The sequence below is a fragment of the Myxocyprinus asiaticus genome, chromosome 4 (assembly GCF_019703515.2).
Source record: "Myxocyprinus asiaticus isolate MX2 ecotype Aquarium Trade chromosome 4, UBuf_Myxa_2, whole genome shotgun sequence".
NCBI lineage: Eukaryota > Metazoa > Chordata > Actinopteri > Cypriniformes > Catostomidae > Myxocyprinus > Myxocyprinus asiaticus.
In genome coordinates this window covers 37,889,277-37,908,888 of record NC_059347.1, presented here as the reverse complement: position 1 = coordinate 37,908,888, position 19,612 = coordinate 37,889,277, and the positions used below count along the sequence as shown (strand labels likewise).

Here is a 19,612-nt window from a genome sequence, read left to right as displayed (position 1 = left end):
ACAGGGTAGGGTGCCAAAAGCAGTGGGGTTAAAAATTATTTATTTATTTTTATTTTTTTAAATACATTCCAAAATGGAGCTAAAAATATTTCCATAAAAGACAACAGAGATGCAAGTCATTTGCCACAACTTCACATTTTTGCAGCATTTAAGTTTTATCAGTAACCCATCGATGACAGAGTCATAGGATGACCATGAGTAGCATGCTCATGAGGGTCATGGGCACCCAAGGATCATTGATGCGCATGGGGAGTGAAGGCAAGCCCGTCTGGTCTGATCCCAGAGAAGAGCTACTGTAGCACAAATTGCTGAAAAACATAATGCTGGCCATGACAGAAAGGTGTCAGAACACAGTGCATCGCAACTTGCTGCGTAGCCGCAGACTGGTCAGAGTGCCCATGCTGACCCGTCCACCGCCGAAAGCACCTACAATGGGCACGTAAGCATCAGAACTGGACCATGGAGCAATGGAAGAAGGTGGCCTGTTCTGATGAATCACGTTTTCTTTTAGATCATGTGTGTGTGCGTGTCGTTTAACTGGGGAAGAGATGCAGCATGATGCACCATGGGAAGAAGGCAGGCCGGTGGTGACAGTGTAATGCTTTGGGCAATGTTCTGCTGGGAAACCTTGGGTCCTGGAATTCATTTGGATGTTACTTTGGCATTCATCACCTACCTAAAGATTGTTGCAGACAACATACACCCCTTCATGGCAACAGTATTCCCTGATGGCAGTGGCCTTTTTCAGCAGGATAATGCGCCCTGCCACACAGCAAAAATTGTTCAGGAATGGTTTGCGGAACATGACAGAGTTCAAGGTGTTGACTTGGCCTCCAAATTCCCCAGATCTCAATCCGACTGAGCACCTATGGGATGTGCTGGACCAACAAGTCCGATCCATGGAGGCCCCACCTCGCAGCAAACATGACTTAAAGGATTTGCTGCTAACATCTTGGTGCAAGATACCACAGGACACCTTCAGAGGTCTTGTGGAGTCCATGTCTCGATGGGTCAGAGCTGTTTTGGCAGCACGACAGGGACCTACATGATATTAAGCATTTTGCGACCATTTTTTCTAACAGTGTGATTAAACTTTGCAAGAGGTTGTACTGGTGCAACTACAAAGTTGGCCGACTCTCTGATTGTGTGCTGTGGTTTTTGGTTGCACACGAGAAATATCAAATGGCAAATTTTCCAAACGCAAAAGGAAACAGCTCTACCCGGATCAGTCAGCGCGGCTCAAGGCTCAATGGACAGATCAGCGCAGAGACGTGCATTTACATGTGGACCAGCCTCGAGCGCTCAGCCACACAGATCATCATAAACAGCGCTTCGAGAAGCGCAGGCTGGGTCGTGGATTCGGCATTGATTATTAGCTCAAAACCTCTATGAAAACCCATAATGTGTTGATGATTAAACTACATTTAAATTGTTTTAAATGGACCTAACATTCTAAACAGCATTGAAAAGGAATAAAGTAGATATCTGTACCATGAACTGACAGAAACTGTAGCTAAGGCTTTCAATCCATACATCACAAATATTAAAAATATTTACCATGAACTCAGTGTAGTGAGAGAATCCAATTTAATTTCGGGATGTGTTTCTTTTGAAAAATTGAATAATTTGTTTTATGGTTACTGTCCATGTTATCATTGTTTTACTTTTACCTTTGGCTACCTTGATCTTACTGCAAATACCACATCCTGATGAAAAGAAACCGTGAAAGAAAACTAATTCCCACTGTCACACCGTGCCCTAACCAGACGCGACATGACAATGCGCCACGCGATCCTTCTCATAACAGTATATATATATTGAGGTGAGTAACCGCACCACCACGAGGACCTACTAAGTAGTGGGAATTGTGCATTTCAAATTGGGAGAAAAGGGGATAAAAAAATAAATTTATATATAATTTATTTTTTGATCCCCTTTTCTCCCAATTTGGAATGCCCAATTCCACCTACTTAGTAGGTCCTCGTGGTGGTTCAGTTACTCACCTCAATCCGGTGGCGGAGGACAAGTCTCGGTTGCCTCCGCTTCTGAGACCGTCAATCCGCGCATCTTATCACGTGGCTCACTGTGCATGACACAACGGAGATTCAAAGCACGTGGAGGCTCATGCTTCTCCCTGCGAGACACACACAACTTACCACGTGCCCCATTGAGAGCGAGAACCCCTAATCGTGACCACGAGGAGGTTTCCCCATGTGACTCTACCCTCCCTAGCAAAATGTAGTTGCTTAGGAGACCTGGCTAGAGTCACTCAGCATGTCCTGGATTCGAACTCGCGACTCCAGTGGTGGTAGTCAGCGTTTATACTCGCTGAGCTACCCAGGCCCCAATAAAATCACAATATACTTTAGCCAGGGTGTCACTAGCCGGTTCAAAAACAAGAAAAAAAAAGAATGTTGTGTTTGAGGCTTCGTTCTCTTCAACCAGAACACTGTCATAGACACACACACAGGGTGCGTCTCAATCAGTTACCTAGTTCAGTAGTCAGGGCACTTTTTAGGGCTGTCTCATTCGCAAAATCATTCCAGTGTACTGAAATGTTCGCTCCCTAAAAAAAATCCCACAATGCACTGTAAAAACCTTTTCAATTACCAGAAATATCGTCATGTCTTCTGAAGTCTCTCAAGAAGACAAGCACATGTGTAAAACTATAAAGTCCAAGCCTTATTTTCTCTTCAAAAGAGATGTTGTTTGTAATGACTTTCATAATTACATGAGTGAAACAATCTTTTAAATATTTCAGTTGTTAAGTTTTAAAATATATTTTTATTTAATGCCATTAATCTGTTATAATAACACTGTACATTTGACTATCTTCAATAGAAATGAACAATAGTGCCCATTTATTCAGAGATGGTGCTTAATAACAGCTGTGCTTCTATGTGCGAGCTCATTAACGCGTGGCAGGTGATCCAGTCATAAGTGTCCCAATGTTCAGTGGATCAGTACCCTTACCAGTGCCCCGAATTAGTGTTCACGATATATTGATTCCGAACATGGGGAGCTGATTGAGACATTGGGAGATTGACGAAATAAAATACTGCGTGAGTGCGTTAACATAAAAAATGATAGATTTCATTTTGATGCGATTCATAAAGTAACTTTGCCCTGTGTATGTGTGTGATCGTGTACTTATCCCCTTGATGTTTGCTGTAGAAATTGTATGTCCATACACAGCTTCAATGAGAAAATTAGGTACATTTAATAAACAGACTGTTTCATCTGACTGTTGTAACATCTGCTTTTATTGTCATTTATAATCATTTTAGTGTTTGAATATCGCTGTATCGCTTCGGGCAATACTGGCGGTATCGCGTTCAGGACCAACTCAGGTGCTGGTGCGACTATCTGTAGAACTTGTTGGCACCAGTGCTACCGCTCTCAAATGTTAGTCTGGAGCCCTGCTAAAAAACGTAAAGTATAAAAACATAAAATTCTGTAATCTTGATTGGCAGAGGTGTAATATTTCATGTTGCTCAACAGCTGACAAAATGAAAAAAATGCAAGAGACATCTAATGCATTACTAGTAGAAATATAAACAGAGCTTATCAGCAGAGTTTGGATTACAGTGACTTATCAAGAGCGGAAAACAGTGGCAGGATTGCTGTAAGATAATTCTTATTACTGCTTAGTGGCCAGGGTCATACAGAGTGAAATGGACCATAAAACAAGGATGACAAGAGCAACCTGCATGATTAAGCACAAACAATGGTCATAAAAAGTACACAAAATCATAAATTCTAATCTCTTAACTGAAGTCACAAAAATTTCATTGATCCAGGCATTTAGAAGAATATTAATATTTATAGAATATGAATATTTATTCTGGAGCATTTGAATGCATTGTCCTAGGTGGACATTCCTTAATGACACAAATGCCTGAGAATCTCCAAAAACAGAATCCCACAATCTTACGAGTCACTACCTACACCTAGCTGGGCCCATTAAGACACAGTATGGAAGACCACAAACGGCTGGAAAATGATGGCAAACTTTGTTGAATTCTATGTCTCTTTTTATTTACCTGAATGTTCTGATAATTCAACACTTTTGAGGTCAATATGTCTAAAGTTTGGATCTTCTGTTAAACAAAACTGCTTTAACTTTCCATGAACTACTACCCCATGTAATGGCTTGTTTATATTCTATAATTATGAGGACTTCTCTCACAGCCCTGGCTGTTCAGTAACTTAAATGGAGCCCAAAGTCACAACAGTTAAGTCTCATTAAAACAGAGGACTCAGCAACTGTTGAGGGTGTTCATAAACAGAGACAATAATCCTACATCAGCAGTCATACAAGCATAGAAGACCAGTAAAGTGACATATTAACAATGCACAAAATGTCATCTTCCTAACAGAAGCTTCATACAAGGTTGAATACATTTCTAATACCTTATGAACACTAGTAGGATTAAATAAACCAGGAACAAAACAGTATTAAACTAATACAAACATACCAATGTGCATGGCAAGGCATCATATTTATAATGTTTGCTGGTTCTAACATTGTGCATTAAATCTCATATTTCTCACCACTTCCTCATAAATGTAACTTTTTACACGGTCCATTTAAAAAAAAAATTATATATATATATATATATATATATATATATCTCAGTTCTATAAAAGGAGTAGACCATAACTGTGAGCATTCAGTAACAAATACTTTATCTGATTCTAGGTTCCCTTTAATGGCACGTTTAAAATACATTTTTAACGTTTTACTTGGGCAAATAACTCTTGTAAAGTGCCTAAAATAGGCACTTCCAAACTAACATTTGCACGTGACAACAAAACATGCATGCTCTTTTTAAGTACCACACGCGGTCAAATTCAAATTAATTTCAACACCTGCTCGCAGTCATTTCATTTTTCCAAGCCATTTAAATGCCGTTTCATTTATTTTTCTCTATTCATCACATTGTTTTTTCATCACAGGCAAAACTAATTATTTATAAACAACAGTCCAGAGACGCCACTTAGGTAAAGCTAACAATATTCGAGGACGGAGTGACACAGACTCCTTTACTTACCGCAATTATGCATTCTTGAACTCCAATACCTGGAACACTGTTAGCAAACTGAGAATTGAGCAGATGACCACTATGGACAGTTTGAATGAGTGTTGAGCCCAAACCACCAGTTTGCTCCAGACAGGCTGTCCACAGCCTCCTCAAGATGCTCCTGCCTCCGAATGCCAACAAACTTACTGAGACTCCAGCGCCTCCCACAGGTACAGCGTTTAGCCCACCTTTACTCGACCTTTATAACCTCTACTGTGTTACCTTACAACTAACTAACTGTAAGAAAATCTGTTCTGATGTAATACAAGATTGACATTGTGTTAATAAGCACAATTAATTTTAGCAACTGACATCGAAGGCATATGTTTAATTTTTGATAGTACTGCATTTATTTATCATTGACACAGTTTGTCAAATAAGAAAATAATAAGAATGGTTACGTACATTTACAAAACTTGTGCATTATGCAGATTGCTTTTCCTTACACTGGAACATTTGTGAAGAAACCTTTTGTTCATCCTTCCTTCCTTGCTAACCCTGCTGACTCTGATGACATTCACAAAAGGGTAAATAAAATGCTTGTGAAACTTAAGAGGGAGTTCACAAAATGAATAAAGGTAAATGGGTTTATTATTAATAAAGGGGGCATGCACTGTTGTGTATTTCTAATGCATAGACATAAAACTAAAACTACACTAAAGGGAAAATATAATGTTTTTCCAAGGCCATCACATCCTGTCGGAATACAACTGATGCGACCCACATAAGCTTACAGCTTTGAGTGTCTTGTGTTAACAATTACATGTAATTTATTTCATAATCTACCTTCTGTGCACTTTTAAAGGGGAACAAATATTATTTAAAAGGTATATAGTCTTAAAAACTAAACATGTTTCCACACTCTTGATTGGTGAGGTCAGTATTCAAGAATCATTTCCATGTTAAATATGCCATTTGTGATTTACTCTTTTTGAAATAAAAAAAAAAATTCTGAATAAAAACTGGTGCATTTACCTTAATCAATCAATACCTGTGCCAGATTTTTTTCCAGCTGTGCTGGAACATAAAGCTTATTTGGCACACAAAATCAGTCTAAGGGTATTACTATACTGTACACAAAATATTCGGAAATGGGATGTGTCTTATTCAGATTTCACTTACTCAGCTTCCTGCATGGAGAAATAAGGGACAGCTTTTCCTTAGATTTTGTATTGTCTGGGGCTGAGAACTGACAAATTGTCAAATCCATCTCCCAAATTATGACAGCTATCGAAACCCCAAATTTGCCTCAGGAATAAATTAGGTTATATGCTCTCCAAAGGCTATCGGCACATTAAGTTTACATATCTATGTTTTTACCATCTAGAGATTTGTACATTCTTAATATAAAATGATAACTTTAAGCATTTTAAAGGCTTGAATAATAATAGTTTTAGGAATACTGATAAAGCTGATAAAGAGTCCAAATTTAGACAGATGGGACTTTTTATCTAAATGTTTTAATGCAGTTTAGAGTTTAAAAGTGCAAAAGTAGACAAACATGCCCGATAAGTAATCTTTTACCAAATGTATTGGTGAAGTGAGTAACATTTTCAGAGTTTTGGGATTGATATTTGACTAATTGAGAGAACACTCCATGTTAGTAAAGTCTACCAGTGCTAGTGTCTTAAAAAACAGGAAAATGCCTGGTAGAGGAGTGCATTGTGCGCAGTGCAGTTCGTGTCCCCTCCACCTTCCTGAGTGGGCCAAGGGGAAGTGTCTGAAACATTAAAAAGTGGTGTTCTCAGCACATAACTCTGGCAAAAAGGACAATATCTATGTCCATGGACCTCTACTTTGCCTGACCAACATTCTGCTTTGACCCTGCACAAAGAGACCATCAGAGCTATTGTTCTGTGTCATGTTTGAATTTGATGATTTTTTTCTGTTCAAAGTGGAGAAGCCAGCTGACTTGGCAAAGATGAGGTGTGTGTTGCTGATGGGAAAGATATATATAGGTTGTGAATACAGTATCTTTGTCTATGCATATTGCTGTGCAACATCAAATATTTTACTTGAAAGAATTCGAATAGAGGCAATACTTTTGCATATTTATCACACACAGATCCTTGTGAATATGGGATTGTAAAAAAAGATTAAAGAAATTGTGTGCATCTGTCAGAAATTGAGTTATATGACTTTGTTTTGTTACAGTGTTCTCCCCAAGGATGTAGTTATGGATATAAAATAAAAAAATAGAGGTTGCTTTATTGTAATATATATTGTAGAAATAGCCAACAAACAACACACATTCTCAAGAGCCTGTATTATGTATACAACTTCTGGACTTCTGATATGTCAATTGTGTTTGTTTGAGAACCTTGCAACATGTCTGTGAAGTCAGTACACTATAGGTCAGCAAAAACTGTGGTGAAAATGTATATTGGTTCTCAAAAACTCACAGCAAAGAGACACTAAAGCAAGCAAATACATAATACATACATACATACAGAGACTCTAAAAGAGTCTATTGCAATATTTAAGATAATTTGCCTTTTAAATATTCCACCCATTAAGAACTCCTCAGAAATAACTAACCCTAAAGTATTTTATTTAAAAACATATAACTGTAAAAATTTACTTATCACACATCTGTGTAAATGAAAGTAATAGTCCTTGGTCTAGGAGACATATAAATGATAAGGTCAGAGAATGACCAACTTTACCTACAACCTGACCTACAATCTTTGAATGTGTCTCACTGTTTCAAATGTTTATACGGCAATTTTCCTTGATGTAATTATTGATTTGTCTTCTTAAAATTGACATATGTTGGGACATGTTAGGATGTAAGGTCACTGAGAAAATCAGACAAACGTGCAAGGTGATCGGAGGGGACAGGTGTACATAAGAAACATGGCCCTTCTAGAGTTTTGTCAGCTTGCATTCAGTCAGAAAGCGTAGATAAGCATGGCAGTTAAATGATTAAGCCAGACTTCTAAACTTCATTGGAAATTTCAAATTCTGTAACAAAGTTCAAATGATGTTTTGTAATTTATGATTGTGTCAGTGTGATGCAGCATAGCACTAGAGGTATTGAGGTCTCTGGGTAGTTTAAAGGAGTTAGGTGCATAGAACCTATAGGAGATCGCAGGCGCTGTATTACATCTACCGAATGTCAGATGGACCATCCACCTGTCTGCAAAAGTACTCAATGGAAGTGCACTTCAGGTTAGTATTTATTTGTTTATTTGTCTGTGCAGAGCTGGTCTTTTAGTTGTATTTTGAGTTGCGTGCAATTTTCAATGTTAAAGCTGAAGTGTAATTTCTGCACCACTAGTATGGAAGACCAGGAGTGCCATTTAAAAAAGAATGAAGGAATAAATTATCAATCTATTAATTTGAAAATACAAATGTGAACAAATAAACCAATTTATAAATGGACAAATAAATAGACACATTTAAATGTGAATAAATAAACCAATTTATACATGGGCAAATAAATAGACACATTTAAATGTGAATAAATAAACCAATTTATACATGGGCAAATAAATAGACACATTTAAATATGTTTATTTAATTCATGTTTTAAAATGTACTTATATTTAGAAATAAAACAGCACTTTAATAAGTCATTTTTAAATACACCTTTTGAATTGCATTTTAAAAAGCATTTGGCAATTGCTTTTCTTCATTCATTTGCCAGTTGCTTTTCTTCATCCATTTGCCAATTGCTTTTCTTTATTTTTTGACTTTTCCTTTTCTTTTTCTATTTGTCATTCCATACCTGCTGAAACCCAGGAGTGCCAATTAAAAAAGAATGAAGGAATAAAATTATCAATCTATTAATTTGAAAATAAAAACTTGAATACATTAGTCAATTTATAAATGGACAAATAAAAAGACACAAATGTGTTTATTTAATTAATGTTTAAAAATGTCATTATATTTAACAATAAAGTTGTGCATTAATAAATCATATTTATTTGATGTTTAAAATATCATTAAATGAAGCAATAAATTAGTAGATTAAGGAGTCTTTTAAATGCACTTTTTAATACACTTTAAAAGCACCTTTAAAATTGCATTTTAAAAAGGTATTTGGCAAAGGCTTTTCTTAATTCATTTGCCAATTGCTTTTCCTCATCCATTTGCCATTGGCTTTTCTTTTTCTTTTCCTTTTCTTTCTCCAGTTGAGAATCGAGTTAAAAAAAATGCCACTGGACTGTTGACTCGTGGGAGCAACCAATTAACTTTTGTCTCAGTTATAAGACACACCCGCTCTACCACATGCTACTCAAAGAGGATTTAAGATGGCCTGTCATTGGACAATGGTATGTACAGTTTACGTAATATTATTGGATCTGTGAATCCCACGCATAAGAAATGAATGTGAAGCATATCAGACGTTAATGGTGGCTCATTCACTGTTGCTGTGAAATGCAGAGCGCGACCCTACCTGAGCATGCACAGTGATACAGTTGAAGTCAGAAGTTTACATACACTTAGGTTGAAGTCATTAAAACTCATTTTTTAACCACTCCACAGATTTAATACTAGCAAACTATAGTTTTGGCAAGTCGTTTAGGACATCTAATTTGTGCATGACACAAGTAATTCTTCCAACAATTGTTTACAGACAGATTGTTTCACTTTTAATTGACTATATCACAATTCCAGTGGGTCAGAAGTTTACATACACTAAGTTAACTGTGCCTTTAAGCAGCTTGGAAAATTCCAGAAAATTATGTCAAGCCTTTAGGCAATTAGCCAATTAGCTTTTGATAGGAGGTATACTGAATTGGAGGTGTTCTTGTGGATGTATTTTAAGGCCTACCTTCAAACTCAATGCCTCTTTGCTTGACATCATGGGAAAATCAAAAGAAATCAGCCAAGACCTCAGAAAAAAATTGTGGACCTCCACAAGTCTGGTTCATCCTTGGGAGCAATTTCCAAATGCATGAAGGAGCCACGTTCATCTGTACAAACTATAGTATGCAAGTATAAACACAATGGGACCACGCAGCCATCATACCGCTCAGGAAGGAGACACATTCTGCCTCTAGAGATGATCGTAGTTTGGTGCGAAAACTTCAAATCAATCCCAGAGCAACAGCAAAAGACCTTGTGAAGATGCTGGAGGAAACAGGTAGACAAGTATCTATAGCCACAGTAAAATGAGTCCTATATCGATATAACCTGAAAGGCTTCTCAGCAAAGAAGAAGACACTGCCCCAAAACCACCATAAAAAGCAAGACTACAGTTTGCAAGTGCACATGGGGACAAAGATCTTACTTTTTGGAGAAATGTCCTCCGGTCTAATGAAACACAATTTAACTGTTTGGCCATAATGACCGTAGTTATGTTTGGAGGAAAAAGGTTGAGGCTTGCAAGCCGAAGAACACCATCCCAACCGTGAAGCATAGGGGTGGCAGCATCATGTTGTGGGGGTGCATTGTTGCAGGAGGGACTGGTGCACTTCACAAAATAGATGACATCATGAGGAAGGAAAACTATGTAGATATATTGAAGCAACATCTCAAGACATCAGCCAGGAAGTTAAAGCTCGGTCATAAATGGGTCTTCCAAATGGACAATGACCCCAAGCATACCTCCAAAGCTGTGGCAAAATGGCTTAAGGACAACAAAGTCAAGGTACTGGTATCACAAGGTATCACAAAGACCTGACCTCAATTTGATAGAAAATGTGTGGGCAAAACTTAAAAAGCAGGTGTGAGCAATGAGGCCTACAAACCTGACTCAGTTACATCAGTTCTGTCTGGAGGAATGGGCCAAAATACCAGCAACTTATTGTGAGAAGCTTGTGGAAGTCTAGCCAAAATTTTTGACCCAAGTTAAACAATTTAAAGGCAATGCTACCAAATACTAACCTAGTGTATGTAAACTTCTGACCCACTGGGAATGTGATGTAAGAAATAAAAGCAGAAATAAATAATTTTCTCTACTATTATCCTGACATTTCACATTCTTAAAATAAAGTAGTGATCCTAACTGACCTAAGACAAGCAATTTGTTCTACGATTAAATGCCAGGACTTGTAAAAAAAATTAGTTTAAATGTATTTGGCTAAGGTGAATGTTAACTTCTGACTTCAACTGTACATGTCCAGGATGGGAGCTGGTAATCGTGATGCTGTCAACAGAACCAGCCTCCAGCCCTGTGCCCCAAACTGAAAGCGTGTGAAGGAGGTGAGCAAGGGCAATGGCTCGAGTTGCTGGAGAAAGCTGATGGACTTTCCAGAACTTATACTGAAGACAATGCACATCCCCTTTCAGTTATATCACATTCATTTTAAAAACACTTTATGATGATCTTTACATATTTTATTTTTATTAAAAAAATTGCCTGTGTATTATAGAGAAAAGGCAGACTCTCGCAATGACGGTCACTTTTGTGGAACAAATGGTAGTGTTTAAACTAATGTTTTGTATTTGCATTTGTGTAATACAAAAGTGCCACTTTCAATTGAAAATTAAATATATATTATTTTTTTATTTTTTTCACACCAGCCTGCTTTGTGTATATGTTTATAATGTAGCAAATAAAGTTTGTGCTTAATCATTTGTTGTGCTCATCTTCATAAAGATGTTTATTAACTGACAGTAGCTATACACACAATAAATGTGTTTTATCACATTCCTCTTTTACAATTGTAGTCTGGGTCTTATGGATTTAACATTTTGAATTGTGAATGAATTTACATTTTAATTGTACCTGAATCGATTATGTTATTGGCTAAATTTAACTGACACAGCGTGAAGGCGAGGGCGTGGTCGAGCATTCGTCTGGGGAGAGAGGAAGCTGTAAGGGTTTTCACCTGAGATTAATTGCTGGTAATTGTTCTTTCTTTGTTCGTAGTGAGAGGCAGGGGAAATAAAAGGGACCAGACCTCAGAGTGAGGTAGATAGAGCCCAGTTGAAGCTTCGAGTGTGTTGGCCGCTGCCAGTCCCACTATATATAGCGTTTGAGTGTTTTTGTGTGAAGCTTAAACTTTACGCAGTGAAGTGAACGTGTTTTTGTTTGAAAAATAAAATTACCTTTGATTTGGATTTGCCGTCACAACAGCTTCCGGTTGCCAACCTCCTGGACTACTCGGTGCTGAAGAACGGGTCGGCCGCAGCCCAGAAGAACACCACCAGCATTTCCGCTCCTCAACGCTGCGCGAGGTTGGCTGCCCATTTGCCTTTGCCCAGCAGCTCCGTGACGCCTGCTGGTGGTGGGTGCTGGCCAAGGAGGACAGCGACACCGAGGATGTCATCAACCTGGTGATGCTGGAGCAGTTTGTCTCCCGGTTGCCAAAGGGGATGGGCAAGTGGGTCCAGTGCCACTGACCGGCATCACTGGACGAAGCCATCCACCTGCCGGAAGACCATCTGACAGCGTATCGGGGGGCCGGCGCGCCCCACGCCCTTCCCCTCTCTAATGTCTCCTCCCCTGTTCTCTCTCCCCCCTCCTTCCTTCCATCCTGTTCCGTTTCCCCAGAAACAGGGGAACATTCCCCCAAGACCGGCTCCCCAGTCATGGGTGATCTCTGCTTCCACAAACCCATCTCTCCCCTCTCTTTGTCCCAGGTGAAGGAGTCCACTGCCACGAGTGTGGGCGTGAGGCCGGTCTGCTGGAGTTGCCGGGAGCCAGGTCATGTTCAAGAGCAGTGCCCGGTAATGGAGGTGGTGGCCTTGATCCGGATCCCCAACACCCTACAGACCACTTCCAATTGGGTAGGGACTTACCAAATATCCATGAGTATTAAGGGGGTTTCATAACAAGCCTTGGTGGACTCAGGTTGTAATCAAACCTCCATTCATCAATGCTTGGTTCAAAACAGGGCAATGGAGGCAAATAATCGGGTGAAGCTGTGGTGTGTGCACGGGGATATTTATGATTATCCTATAGTGACCGTCACAGTAATATTCCGGGGACAGAAGCATAATATTAAGGTGGTGGATAGTCCTCACCTCACCCATCCGCTAATTTTGGGAACTAATTGGCCGGCTTTTCGATCATTATTGAAGGGGTTGTGTGTAGATGGGCCCTGTGAGAAAGTAAACCGGTGTGGGATGTGCGAAGCTCTGGCTGGAGAGGTGTGGCCTGGGCTGTCTGCAGCTGCTCTGCATCAGGCTGACACTTAGGGAGTTCCCGGTATGGGATTTCCTACTAGAACAGTCACAAAATGAAATCCTGAAGCATGCGTTTGACCAAGTGAAACTGACTGATGGTCAATGTCTCCAGACGTTCATCGCACTCACATATCCCTATAAAATTTCGGTTGTATAGAGTGACACAGGACACTCGGACAAATGAAAATACAACCCAGTTGTTGATACCAAAGAGCCATCGGGAAATGTTATTCCAGGCGGCTCATCATAATCTGATGGCAGGTCACTTGGGACAGGGGAAAACACTAAGCCATCTAATGGCCTGTATCTATTGGCCGGGCATTCACGGGGATGTTCGCCGGTGGTGTGCGGCATGCCATGAAAGTCAGCTGGTGAATCCACCGATCGCTCCAAAAGCGCCATTGTGCCCCTTTTATTGATCGAGGTTCCTTTTTAATTAATTGGCATGGACCTCGTCGGGCCATTAGAACGGACAGCACGTGGGCATCACTTTGTGTTAGTCCTGGTGTATTACAAAAAGCGATATCTGGAAACAGTGCCGCTGTGCAACATCTCAGCACGTGGTGTTGCAAATGCACTCTTCAAAATTATCTCCCAAGTGGGGAGCATCTGGGTACATGCAGCATCTGGGGGCCGTTCTAAGGTCGCTGCTACGAGCGGGGCTCACAGCAAACCGAAGAAGTGCACAATTGGGCGGGTGGAGGTACGGTATCTGGGGTACCACTTGGGTCATGGTCAGGTGCGGCCCCAAATTGATAAAACTGCAACAATTGTGACCTGCCCAAGACCAAAAAGGAGGTGAGACAGTTCCTGGGGCTAGCTGGCTATTATCGAAGGTTTGTGCCCAATTATTTGGATGTCACCAGCCCACTGACTGATCTCAATAAAAAAGACGTCTAGTGGACGGAGCCGTCCCAACAAGCATTCATGCAGGTAAAAGCTGCACTTTGTGGTGGGCCACTTCTGCATTCCCCTGACTTCTCTCTCCCTTTTGTTTTGCAGACAGACACATCAGAGAGGGGGCTGGGTGTGGTACTGTCCCAAGTGGTGGAGGGGGGAGGAGCACCCGGTGCTGTACATTAGTTGGAAACTCTCCAAGAGAGAGACGAATTACAGCACCATAGAGAAGGAGTACTTGGCCATCAAGTGGGTGGTCCTCACTCTCTGCTACTATTTGTTGGGACAAGCATTCACCCTCTGATTGGACCATGCCCCACTCCAATGGCTCCCCCGCATGAAGGATCACCCGTTGGTATCTGGCACTCCAGCTGTTTAAGTTCGAGGTGGTCCACAGGCCGGGGCGCAGATGGCTGTTGCAGACTTCCTCTTCAGAGGGGGGGGAGTGGGCAGACCGGACAGTTCCCCCAGAGTCGGGCGGTGGGGGTATATGGAGGCGAAGGTAGGAGGCGTGGTCGAGTGTGCTTCTGGGGACAGCTGAAGCGGTAAGGGTTTTCACCTGAGATGAATTGCTGGTAAATACTGTTTCTTTGTTCGCAGTGAGAGATGGGGAAAACAAAAGGGGGCAGACCTCAGAGTGAGGTAGAGAGAGCCCAGCTGAAGCTTTGAGTGTATTGGCCACTGCCAGTCCCACTATATATAGCGTTTGAGTGTTTTTGTGTGAAGCTTTACCATTACATAGTCAAATTTACATTTGAGTTGGATTCACCATCTCCCACTTCCTCAGTCCTCCAACCTGTTAATGGCAAATAATGGCAATTAACATGTCAAAGATGTTTGAGGTAAAATGTTCAAGATTTAGGCCAGACATTGTCAGAGGGGGGAAAAGCAATAACCAACAAGTTTTTTACCCCTTCACTGCTAGAATTGTGTGAAATGAAACCATGTCACTTAACATTACTTTTACTGGAAGAAAAAAAACCTTCTGGTTGTGTAAACGAAAGGTAACACTTTATTAAGTTTTATAAACAGAAACAGTTTAGCAAAGTTTCATCGTGTCCCAGTGCTTATGGTCGATGATCTCACAGTGCAGTGCACAGAAGGTACAGTGTATGGGCTTTGTTCACAAATATGGCAGAGAGAGCGATCATACAGTAATGAAACAGGTGAATAGCTGTAAGGTCAGGCAGTGCAGAGAAGCAATAGCTTTAGTACAGGAATTGGCAGTATTCTTCATCGGATCGGTACCTCAAGCGGTGAAGTAGGGTGATGCAAATGGTGGTTGCTGTGCGTGTTTCAGTTCGGGGCATGGGTCGAGAGGCTGGTTCTGTTGACAGCATCATGATTAACAGCTCCTATCCTGCACACGTATCACTGTGCATGCTTATATAGGGCCGTGTTCAGCATTTCACAGCAACAGTGAACGAGCCACCATTAACGTCTGATATGCTTCACAACTATTTCTTATGCGTGGGATTCGCAGATCCAATAATATCATGTAAACTGCTCGTACTGTCGTCCAAATGACAGGCCGTCTTACATCCTCTTCGAGTGGCACGTGGGACAGAGGGTATGTCTTATAACTGAGTCAAAAGTTCAATGGTTGCTCCCACGAATCAATAGTCCAATGGCAATTTTTTAAAACTCGATTCTAAATTGAAGAAAGAAAACGAAAAGAAAAGGAAAAGGAAAAGGAAAAGCAAAACGAATAAGAAAAGCCATTGGCAAATGGATGAGGAAAAGCAATTGGCAAATGAATTAAGAAATGCAGCTGGCCCTGGTTAGGGCAGTATTGCTGCTGATCCTGGTGAGGGCGATAATGCTGCTGGTCCTGACAGTAATGCTGCTCCTCCTGGTGTGGGCAGTAATGCTGGCGTCACTGGCTTCAAGACATACAATACAATACAAGGCATATCAGCTAATTTAGGAAAAACAAAAATAATCAAAGAGTTTACAGAATACACAGAGACCAAAGTAAGTGAAATTCTGGCTTATTTTAGGTTTATGCTGGTTCTTTTAGCAGCTGTCTTTGACACAGCTGACTGATCACACTTTGAATTTGGTGACAGGAGGTCGAAAGTTTTCCTACTGAAATCGGTCCATGTAATAAAATTCGAATCACTACCCCCAGTGGCGTAAGATGGAAGTGTTGTTGAGGTGAAGTGTCCTTAGGGTGGTGCCAAATGCGAGTTGTATTTTTAATTGTAAATTACGTTATACAGTCAACAGGAATGCATTTTTTTTTATCAACCCCACTCCCAAACCCCAACCCTAAACCTCAGTGGAGCAAAAATTACGTTTTGAGCAAAAATGCAACCTCCAATCACGTTCACCATTGTTCATGTGAATGCAACTTCCTGATTTCCACGAGACCAGCACTGAGTTCGGAATGGCATACTACCATACTATTAATCTTACTATTTCTGCCACAGACAGATATGGCTAAAGTAATACAGGTATGTGTAGTATGGGTAGTATGCCATTCCGAACTCAGCCCAGAACCCGGATTGAATGCAATTACTTGCTGGTTTCCATGAGACCAGAACCCACAAACCCAACAAACAATCAGTAGCAACACTGTAATTCAAATCATCTGGGTTATGTGGAAGCATGCACAAGGAACAGACTGAAATTCAGATCTTGTACAAATAAAACTGAAAAAAGAAGAGAAAATGATAAACAACATAGATGTTTTAATTTTTTCATGTAGGATCTAAACATAAATAATAAAGACTTACTAAAAATCTTACCTTGAATCTGCCAGTTTTTACAACCATCTGTGTTGCTTCTGCTACTTGGCACACATTCTCTTTCAGAGAAAGACCTTTATGAGAGTAAAAGGCAAAGTGCAGCTGCACATACAGGATGAGGCAGCGAGGGTTGGAGATATCTCCAACGTTTGTGGATGATGTGGATGCACTGCCACTAAAATATGAGAAGGGACAGTATTTCGCTTTCTTGGAGGACTACAGAACACACTTTATCAAGAATGGAAGGTCTGGTGGAGAATATGAACTTTTTATATAATGAATGAGGATAAGGTCAAACGGAAAATTAAGCAAGCAAATTTCAATAGGGTAAACTTATTTTGATGATTCAACTTTTATCTGACTCAGGTAAAGCTCACTGAAGAAATGCTGAAGAACTGTGTCGAGGTTGGAATTAATGCCGACTTCCAGATTTACAAAAAAGATTCTGGGCTACCCGGAACAGGACAAATTACTGCAACACTGTAACAACAAAGCCCACAGGTGTGTTATTGTGTGTGTGATGGGATTGTTTATCAAATGCTCTCAAATATAATAGACACATGTTTTTAAAAACTTGCTATAATTAATCTAAAACTATTAATAAATAAATAAATAAATAAACATTTTCCTAATAATTATACTGTACATGCCGTGATCATGACTTTACAATTTAGAGACTACATGGAATATTTGTACTTTTTAAAAATTAATTTGTCACACTGCAGGATCTTTTAAAGTGAACTACTGAAGGCAAAAATATTATTAGAAATGGTGAAAAACTGATGGAAAGAAATGGTGACCAGCCACAGGACTTAAGATATACACTTTCCCCGTATACATACTGTATATGTAGTTTTTAACCTTTATTTTGAATAAAAAGAATACAGTATATTTATGGACAAGTTATTTGTCCACTACGCCTTTGAAAAAAAAAAAAAAAAACCTTTTCAATATTTGTACACAACCTTATTCACCAGATGACAAGACCAAGAATGGGCTTATCGATAAGGTGCTGATTGCAGTGAGCGGGGGGCCATCCAGACTCAGCAGTAGCCATGAAGTCTCAGATCACTAAAGAAGGCATACTAGATTACACTCACTATGTGGAACTGGCAAAGATCCTCTCTCTTCTGCCTGCTTTCATTCACAGTGATGTGAGAATGCACCTCCCTTCACTTTACATGCCAATGTATGTGTGTTAGACGCTATAATTTAAGAAAATGTGTTTTCATTGTGCTGGCAGCCCAAACCGATATACAACGCCATCCCTTTGGACATTCCTGATGCGCAGCCCAGACGGGACAATCTCCGAAGGGCCCTGGATGACTACGTGGCTGAATACAGTGTGTGTAAATGCCAGCCATACCAGAACGGTGGCACTGTGATGCAGATAGATGGGGAGTGTAAATGCATGTGCTCACCAGGGACGGAAGGTGTTGCCTGCCAGATAATTGACAGAGAACTGGCAAAAGGTTCGTGTTTGTGTGAAGCACATCATTACTGTTTGGTTGAGTTTAGCATTCGCTCTGTTTTGAACTGGGGCTGCTGGTCTGCCTGGTCCAGTTGTGCTGGAGGGCGTCGCACACTGTCACGTAGCTGCAATAGACAAGGCATCACAAATGGAGTATGCAAAGGAAATACAGTAAATGAAGACTACTGCTAAGAAACATAAACCCACACATACAGTACAAAATGAAGTATAATTTGTATAAAAATCAGTCAGGTCATTATAGTTTCAATAGCACATTTAAAAATAACAAATGCTGACCTAAGTACTGTACAATAAAATCAAACGAATTAAAAAAAAAAACATTAGATTTACCATGACAACATCTTTTGAACACAAAAAGGAATAACAAGAGTAAAATTGCTGCACTTACATTATGCTAGGGAGGGGGAAAAAATAGCCCTTAAGATGAGATTTTAAAACATTAGTAGTGGGAGAGGATCTAATGTGGAGTAGCAAATTGTTCCAAAAGCATAGGGCCACGTCTGAGAAGTTACAATGACCCTTTAACTTTAAATGGGAACTTGGAACAACAGAGGTGGGCTATTTGATGACCTTAGAGGCCTAAAGTTCTGGGAACTACTAAAATCTCTGAAATAAGTGGTCAAAAAAAAAAACAAAACAAACAAAAAAAAACATTACATTGAATTGAATTAAATGGAATTTTATAATGGTCAGGAAAGAATGAAGAGATGCAATTACAGGATAAATATTTACTGTCTCCCTTCCAGGTTCCACTCAGGAGCCTAGCATTCCTATAAAAGCAAGTTCCCCATATATAACAGATTGATTTGTCAGTAATTAAAAAAAAAAAAAAAAAGAAAGAAAAGTGTTTTGGGGTATAACGATGTGCAATTAAAACAACACTGCCAGCTTGTGGTCATAATAGGTAGTGCAAAATGAATGATTAGCAAAGGACATTACTATCGTCCAAGCATGACATAAACAGTAAGCTTTTCATGAAGGCATGCAGAATCCAGATACTGGACATTGTCGACATCTTCCCCAAATAAAAATACAGTGATGGCATATTTTGTAACATGGTACTGAATGATATCATATTTATGTACCATGGTATTTACATTTATAAAGTTTAGGTAAGCCTAAATCATCTGCGCTCCCATGTCTTCCACATGACATACAACATTTAAGTGTTATGAGCAAAGTATCTTTTGGAAAGACATAGGTGTGTGTGTGTGTGTGTGTGTGTGTGTGTTTCAATATATTGTGAGTGCCAATTTTTTGGAATATGTCTGTACTTATGCTGTCTGTATGTCAGAAGACCTATTCAG

At 39.8% G+C, this 19,612-nt stretch overlaps 1 protein-coding gene and 1 pseudogene across 3 annotated transcripts in view; one reads left to right on the top strand and one right to left on the bottom strand.

The window, feature by feature from the left end:
* LOC127440173 (disabled homolog 2-like) overlaps positions 1-5,603 on the bottom strand; it is a 17,377-nt gene extending 11,774 nt beyond the window's left edge. For 2 of the 3 annotated variants that reach the window (XM_051696627.1, XM_051696625.1), the window contains exon 1: positions 5,055-5,405. The gene's annotated coding sequence lies outside the window, so the exon portion shown is untranslated. Of the gene's footprint in view, positions 1-5,054; positions 5,406-5,489 lie in introns of those variants that run through there. The other variant, XM_051696628.1, reaches the window with a different exon arrangement.
* Positions 5,140-19,612, top strand: LOC127439749 (complement component C9-like; annotated as a pseudogene).